Source organism: Carassius auratus, chromosome 2 (assembly GCF_003368295.1).
Source record: "Carassius auratus strain Wakin chromosome 2, ASM336829v1, whole genome shotgun sequence".
Lineage (NCBI taxonomy): Eukaryota > Metazoa > Chordata > Actinopteri > Cypriniformes > Cyprinidae > Carassius > Carassius auratus.
The window spans coordinates 23855260-23864495 of NC_039244.1; the positions used below are offsets into that span (position 1 = coordinate 23855260).

Consider the following 9236-nt stretch of genomic DNA (forward strand, 5'->3'; position numbering starts at 1 on the left):
AACAGCAGCGTAAGCCTAATGAAAGAAATGGTGTCTGTTTGCCTGTGTGGTTTAAACTTACAAACACTTCAAGCCTGTTTCAGACTCGGAGTAAATACAAAAAAAAGTATTTTTGAGATGAACTTTAAATTGAAAAAACTCATTAGGAGATATAAAATCAAAATCGAAGAGAAATGAAGCGAGAAAGTTACATTGTGAGACATAAAGTCCCAATTATGAGAACGTAAGCTGCATTTGTGTGATATAAAGATCCACATGTAAGACACAGAAGCCCATTTCCACAACAGGATAAAAAATTAAAATGTTTTTATATCTCACAATTCTGATTTTTTTTCTCGCAATTAAAAATTGTCTTGATATCAGTTCTAAGAAAAAAGAAAAGTCGCAATTACCTTTTTTATTTTTATTCTGTCTGAGAAACAAAAAACAACAGAATGTGTCATTCTTGTCTATATTTTTTTTCTCCTAAGGGAGAACTATATTACAGTAATTCATTCACAGATTTCTCTGAAAAACCTTCACGTATTCAGAGCGATTCTAGTGTGTGCTAAGACACACTCGAGGACACATTCTCAATGGAATGTTGAGGGAGAGAAGTCTGGGAAAATAAAGGAAGCACTCTCAACGGAGTAACCAATCCCTCTCTTCTTTCAACCAACAGGCAGAGTGCTAACCACAGTGGCAAGTAAGGATGATCTGTTTTGAGACACATGGATGCATGCGGTGTCAGACCCAAAGCCTGCTGTGAATAATGAGATTTAACTCAATTAGAAATGTCATAAGGTGCCGAGAGAGCAGAGGAGAGATACAGAGAGGGATAGAGAGAAAGTAATCCACACATGTCCTACTCTTTCGGCACTAGATTAAAGCCTCAGCCACTGTTTATCCTTTCTGCACCCATCATCTCATTGGCATCCATTTGGGAAGATTTGATGAACGACATGTCTTATTAAAGGTATACTTTTTATAATATAATATTTTGGATGTTTAACACAGAAAAGCAGACCCATAGCATTACAGCAGGCCTGTAATGCAAAGAATCTTGCTTTGTAGAGTATTGTAAAACACAACAGCAAAGCCGCTGGTGAGCACAACATGTCTGTATGTATTGATTTATGAATCTTAACAATAGCCTTTAAAATATCTATTTCTATATCACATAATACTGTCATGATGCTTTAGAAAGAGCAGCCAATCAAAAGCAAGAAAGGAAGTAAGGTAGTTATGCCGTTCTAAAACAATATCTGAAGCTGGACTTTGTGTCGCATGAATCTTGAGTGTGTTGTCTCTATTGTAAAGAGCCCAGACACTTAATGTGGACATTCAAAACCAATTCTGTAGCCTCCTCGTCCGAGCACTCACCATTACCATATCTCACACAGAGAAACCAAAGACGTGAGAGATGATTTGGTGAGAAGCCATAATTATATTAGATTAGGACCCTGCAGCAGACAGCTCATCTTCGACCACCTCGGCACCACAGGTTAGATAGAGGAGAAAAAAAGATTAAGTGCAAAGAGGAGGCAGAGGTGCAAAGTCATCAAATCAAATCTCAGCCTTTTAGCCGTTTGGCTGGCCAGGATCCGCTGCTGACAGGATTTTTTTTTTTTCTGCATGGCCAGAGGTCTTGGATTCTGTCTACATGCTGACTCCACATATGATCTCTATCAGGGCCTTGCGGGACCCTGCGCCCCTCACTGTCTAACAGAGCAGGTTTGCACTGACTGAGGGCGATGTAAGTGTTAACAGGTGGCGGCAGAGTGTAGATGCACATATATCTATCTGAGAAATGACCACGGTGAGCATAAATTAGTCAAGGTCATTTCTTTTGTGCTTTGATTTATATGTCAAATTCTATCTGTATTATTGATGATCTTGAGCTTCTGCACATTTAAGTGAAAGTGATTGTGACATGTGGCCAATATGGTAACCCACAATCGGAATTAGTGCTCTGCATCTATCCCATCCTAAGTGCACACACACACACCGTGAACACACACCCAAAGCAGTGGGCAGCCATTTTTTGCTGTGGGACCCAGGTAGCAGTTGGGGGTTTGGTGCCTTGCTCAAGGGCACATAATTTTTTTGCATTTTTTTTTCTACTTGTTGGAATTATGTCACGTATGTTAGATGATTTCACATCACAAACCTGGGTTATATAAAACCAACATCTGCGTTCTCTCTTCTGATATAACTAAATTGATTTTCTAGTAAACAGCAAAGAGAGAGAAATCATGGGAGAAGATGTCAACAAGGACAGCAGCAGCGATTATCCAGGTTAAATCTTTATCTGAACTAACTCCAATTGACCAATGTCCTCATGTCTCTAGGGATTGCTTTATAGTTTTTATCCACTTACGCAGAGTGGGCATCTGCAGCTGTTCTCATGCAGAGACAGTGGCAGGGAGTGAGAGCAAGAGACAGAGAGAGAATTAGGCAGGACTCCAATTTTATTTAGCATTTGTTTCACTGTGACTCATAATGTTGCTGTATTGTGTATATAATATTAAATAAATGCCTTGGATTTTCACATTAAAACATAAAGTTCTTCTCACATTAATACACATCTTTATCCCTCTTCCTTTTAGATTCTCATGCACTATTCATTTATTCTCATGCCAAACTCTATCAGCATGCAACAGTGCCTTATACAGTTCTCACCGCCAAGTACTAGCTGCACAGATACAATTTTTATGCTAATATGCATAAAATTGTCCCATCCTCTTGAGTGAAATATGCATATCTTGTGGCTGATACTCACTGGATGTCCCATAGGCAAAGGAACTGTAATCTTGCAAGTGGAAGTCATTCCCATCTGAATAATTGATGAGAAATGATTGGCATAAGAGGTGGCATGTATCCATAGCCATTTCAACTAAGATGTTCAGTAATGGTCACCTCATCATAAATGACAAAACGACTGGCCATGCAATGTAAATAACACATTTTAAAACAACATTTTTTTTCCCAAAGAAAATACAAATTGTGGTTTTACAAAATATTTTAGTATTAATTATAACTGACAAATATTGACATAGAAGTAAATTCGGGTTAAACTCGATTATTATATATACCGGCAGTTTATAAAATATAACTAAACTTTGCTTTACACATATGCCTTGTTATTATTATTATTATCATTATTATTATTATCCGTATATGGCATTCCGAAATGTGTATTTGCTTGTAAGTTTAAATCCTGGTTATCTAATTTCAAATGTACTAATTTCTTATTTCCGCGGAGGGAGGGTGATACACTGATTTAAACAGCTGCTTCATGACCCAAAAAACTGTCAGTCTTTCCCTGGAATAAATTGTGGAATGTTCCATTTTTCTCAGGCAGGGAAGCTTAAGGTTATGTATGCCATGAATAAGATCGTAACCTTCTGAAATGTGATTGATTAAAGACTGAACTTATTTAAATAACCAATTTAGTGATCAATTCAATTATTTATCGAATATAGTTTGAATATCTGAATGCGTCACCAGGAATAATGTCTATATTTTCTCCCGGCTCCGGAAGCTCTGTTTCAGGCAGACCCATAGTAGAATCAATTCACACAGTGGGGAGCTTGAAACCGTCCACTCATGCTTCTCAGCTTAGTTTGGAAAAATAAGTCTTGAACACAGTTTGGATTTCAAACTTGTACGATGTGGTTTGCGAGAGAAGATTGCGACTTGCTTGCAGCATTTCAATCATTCGCCATTTCACACGGCTTCCATATTAATACCGTTAAGAGATGATGATGTCGTGTATAATGGAACGAGTTACGTTTATTAGACTGAGTAGATGCTGTTCGTGAATCACGTATCGCACGTTGCCAACGAGATAAGCATCTTTCTTCGTGCTTATACAGCTGGTGTTTCTCAGAGTTATGGTTGACATGAAGTGACTTCGGTCATCCTCGGCTGGACGGGCATCTGTATTTGCATTCAAAGCCATGTTCAGAATTTTATTAAAAATATTTAGTAAATATACAAAACAAAAAGCTCTTATCTGGTATAATAATTGATATGATAAAATTAATGTTGTGGACCACTTATATAAAACCTCAGACATTAAAACGTAGATTTTATCCGAAAGTCAGGGGTCTTCAACCAGGCCAGGGACATGCAGACAAAAGATCACGTTACGTAAAATCGAGTGTTGCATTTTAAAACTAGCATGCTTTATCTCAGTTCCAGTCCTCCTGTACTAATAATGCACATTTTGTATGCATCCCTTATCGCTATTTGACCGTAAGTACCCTGTTAAGTGGACATCACAGGATATTCCGCCATGATTCCAGTTCGAAGGGAGCGTAAATAAGTTAAAATAAAAATAAATAAATGTATGCATTTAGCAGATGCTTTTGTCCAAAGCGACTTACAATACATTCAGGCTAACAGTTTTAACCTGTGTTCCCTGGGAATCGAATCCACAACCATGCGCTGTTAACGCACTGCTCAGCCACTTGACTTGAGCCACCATGAATGAAATGTAAATGAAGGGAACATTAAAGTGGTGCAAGATGTGAATTTAAATTGTATTTATTTGCAGACACATATAATGTCACACTTCTCTAGTAAGTTTCGTCTGCATGTGAAGACGCTGCAGGCCCTGGCGTAGCACGAATCTGTGAATGAATGTTCTGCAGTGAAGTAAACTTCGGATTTCCCTTGTGGGGAACAATAATAACTTGAAAGAGAGACGTGCGAAATATGCAGAGCGGTGGAATGCCACATTGAGTGTGCGAATTACCGTATTTTTTGGACTATAAGTCGCACCTGAGTATAAGTCGCATCAGTCCAAAAATATGTCATGATGAGGAAAAAAACATACAAGTCGCACTGGACTATAAGTCGCATTTATTTAGAAGCAAGAACCAAGAGAAAACATTACCATCTACAGCCGCGAGAGGGCGAGAGAGACTACAGGAGCACTAAGCAGCATAGAGCGCCCTCTCGTGGCTGTAGACGGTAATGTTTTAACTTGGTTCATTTGTCTTGGTTCATGTCAATTTAATTTTGATAAATGAGCCGCACCTGACTATAAGTCAAAGGACCAACCAAACTATGAAAAAAAAGTGTGACTTATAGTCCGGATAATACAGTATTCAGTGACTTTCAGGGAGCAGCTTTTTAAAAGCAATACAGGATTATTTCAAGGATATATTTGTTATGTGTACATTTATAAAAATAAAAAGTGGGAAATAATTACTATTTTTGTCAGCTCAGATACAGACAGCGATTGGGCTGTTGCATAGACATAATAAAAATTCTAGCTCCAGTCCAGCCATATACCCTAAGACCCACACACAATCTCAAACCAATTATTATTTGTATCCATTTACATATTACAGTTAAGGATTTCAAGTTTCTGAAGTGTACAGAAATATCAAATTTTAGGTTTATGATTGACATCTGTCAAGGTCATTTGGATTTGTAGTCAACAACTCTAGATGACAACGAAAAATACTCAGCCTTAAAAAGTAGTTTCAATCTTAAATATACAGTTTTATGACAAAATTGGTGTATGAGAGGTCTAAGCAGGACTGATATATAGCTGATATTTTCTCTTTCAGTAAACGAAGGGGTGACATTAATGGCAGTTTTTCCCCCACGAGGACAAGAACCAAGAATTTTGCCATTGCCATCTCCCAAGAAGGCAAGGATCCTAGCGCCTCCTATGTATGGATGTAAATACTAACACATTAATGAACACTGTCATTTAAAATACCAAGCTTTATTTGCAACACGGAAGTAAGATTTTTTTAAACTGTAAATGAGTTTAGCCAATAGAAAAAGTGCATTAAATGATACATATATATTGAGTGGTCTGAAACATCCAGCCATTTCACACTGTAGCATTAATATTATGTTTCATCTTTCACATTGACTTCAGACACTCTTGAGCTTTCTTTGTTTTGACCAGTCAGTACATTGACGCATTGAGCATTATGATGCTGTCTCAAGTCCCTTACATTATATAGAAGGCAGCTGTGTGTCAAACCAGAGCATGAATTCAGGGGCTGTTGAACATGTCAGTGTGGATGTGTCTGCATACTGAAGAATGCGTCATACTTTGCTATGTGAGTCATCAGATATATCGTTAGGCTCGGGAAGAGAAGGGCCCTGCTCTCCATCCAATCCGAGTTCAGGATGAGCCAAAACAAGGCCTTGGGTTCTTACTCACACTCGTATGTGTCTCTCAGCATGTGTTTGTGTGTGACAAATCCACTGCCCGCTGATCACACATCTTACATCCTGCCACATGGTGAGGATTTGCCAGCCAGCCGCCCAAGGATTGGAATCTGTTTGCCCAGTATGCCAGTGTTGACATGACACCTCATGATTTGATACGGATAAAGCCAGGAACCTACAGAAATAAAGTGGAGCCCCTGCGTTTGTGGATTAAACAAACCATTGTGTCTCGCCGTGGAAATGTAACTAAACTATAACATGTGGAGACAGAATTAAAAAACAAACCCTTCTCTAACACAGCAGCTACAAACCTATCCATAACAATACAAATGTTTAACATTATTATGATTTCTAAAAAAAAGTTTCCACTTCTGCTGGTTTTCCTGAGACATCCAGAAATAAAAGCACTAAAACCTGTGAATGAGACAAAGCAAAGAGAGGCTAGCCAGTTTCTGTAAATAAGCCTGACGCATGACTAATATTGTGAAATCGCAACAATAATTGTCTCTATTATAAATAAATTATACGTAAACTGTCTTTTATATATATATATGTATTTTTTTTTCTGTATTAATCTGTGAAAGATTTAATCAAAATATATACTCATGAATTAACACTGTTTATTCAATAAATAAACATAAAAAAAAAATCATGTCAATTTACCATACAGCCACATCTCTTCATTCAGTACTAAGGGCCTGTTCCAATACCCACACTTGCTGTCTTGGCCACTACATAGTGCACAAGACTGTTCCAAGTCTGAATAATGGCAAAGCTCAGTTCCTTTAATGCACACTAAATCTCTAGACTAAGCATATGTAAGCAAATGTAAATTTAAGCAAATGCAAATTTAAATTGAAAATTAATTAGATATTACATATAATTACATATACAAGTTAAGTTGCATAGATATTACATATAATTACAAGTTATATTGCATAGATATTGTATATCATTTGGCAGTAAAAGTAGTTTATGATGCAAAGAGGAATCTGTTGTATTTTGTAAAATGTTTAGTAACGGCTTTTAAACTACTTAATTAGAAGCACCACAATTTAACTGTTGTACTGTCATCTGTTACTGATAAACAGACTTTTAGAATCTATTTTAAAGTGCAAAATATAGAAAATCCAAATGTGGAAGTTCTTTTACAACACAGTGTTATGTGTATTTCTGATTGGCTAATTCAAAAGTTCTACAAAGACTTGGGTCTCACACCCCATTGGACAAATAAAAAAAATACATCATGTAAGTAGACAAGTAGTCAAGTGCAAAGACCCCAAGTATTGAGGCTTGCCTTAGGTGCTCCCATTGCGTTTGCAAGTAGAAGTCCGCCACCTAGTGGTGAAAAGTAATCATGATAACGCTTTATATTACACTACCCTATGAAGAATTGTAAGTATTATAACATGAAATTATCATTATACTCTTTAATTATTTAGAAGAACATTCAGCTGATTATTAAGTGTATTATAAGACTTTACAAATTAATTTCAGAATTTTTAATAGCTTATTTAATGCATTATATATATCCTGGCTTCAAAAAAATGTTACTGCAAACACTCCTGACAAACAGCAGAGTTCCTAAAGTTGTCAGAAATGAAAGCCAAACCTTCATAAGATTTCAGTGTTTTTATCAGGCGTGTACATTAAACATTAAAAATTATTATAGAACAAGTTCACAAAATGACAAGTTCAGCAGTCTGACAAAACGATTGTGTGTGCGTCTCAGTTACAGAATATTCATTTAGCCCTGATAAAGTGATCAGAGGTTCATTAGTCCAGTGATTAGCAACGCACCTCTCTTTAAATCACACACACATTCTAGTGAAGATCGATCAAAAAAAAATTATATAATTAACCTAAATTACAGGAAATTTCCTTATTGGCATCACATGCATTAAGAAGTTTGACGGAAATGCAGCACTTGCTGTCTTCAAAGTGGCACATGCTCAAAGTTCACATGTCAAACTTCGACATTACATCTCCTCCTCGTCCTCATCCTCCTCTAGCAGGATTACAGGACAGGGTTCCATGGTTACAGCAACACCCATTCCACTGCGCCCAACAGGCATATCTGTTACATACGTCCATACATTACTGTCTGGGCAGTAGTACTCCACACTAGACAAGAAACCCCCTTGATTAAATCCACCTGAAATGGAATAATATTTACATTTATGCATTTAGCAGACGCTTTCATCCAAAGCAACTTACAGTGCCTTTAAGGTATAATTTTATCAGTTGCATTCCCTTCCACCAATCCAGCTCACCTAACACATAAATCTTGCATTGGTAGACCGTGACTCCATGTGCACTGCGGCAGTGGTTCATAGAGGCCAAGGGTTCCCACACATCTCGAGTGACGTTATATCTCTCCATCGTTTTGAGCTGAGTTTGACCATCATAGCCACCCACTGCATAGAGGTAGTTCTCCATACACACCACCCCTACAAACAGAAACCAAACAACAAAAACCAGACCGCTTAGCTCAAAATCACAAGTGTTCATTTACTTACAAAGTTTATGATTGATTCAGGTTTATTATTCCATTTATTTATTAAGCGGACACTTTTATTCCCAGAGACTCATTAATTTGATAAATGATATAGAACATTTACCGAGACCGCTCCGAACTGTGTTCATAGGTGCCACGTGCTGCCAGGTGTTGGTGTCTGGTTGATAGCGCTCAGCCGTGTTCCATCGGTTGTCCCCGTCGAATCCTCCAACCACATACAGACTTCCCCCACACGCCACGACACCGGCCCCCAGCCGGCTACTGACATAGGGGCCACAAATGTCCAGCGGTTTGTCTCTGGGTCATACCTGTGAAAACAATAAGAAGTCCTCACAAACCAGCTGTCAAGGAATATGATTTCCAACAAACAGCAGTGAGGATGTCAACACAAAACACATTTCAATCTGCTTTTAAACGTCTCAGGCTCATGACTTCAAGAATTTGTTGGCCTTTGTTTCTAACAATGATATCTAGTGCCAAATACCAATCATAACCAATCATGTGACCAACAGAATGTCACAATAAAAGAAAAAAA

The 9236-nt window shown here is 37.7% G+C and overlaps 1 pseudogene; it reads right to left on the reverse strand.

Moving 5' to 3' along the window:
• Positions 1-7670: 7670 nt before the first annotated feature.
• On the reverse strand, positions 7671-9202 carry LOC113041122 (kelch-like ECH-associated protein 1; annotated as a pseudogene).
• Positions 9203-9236: the final 34 nt, after the last annotated feature.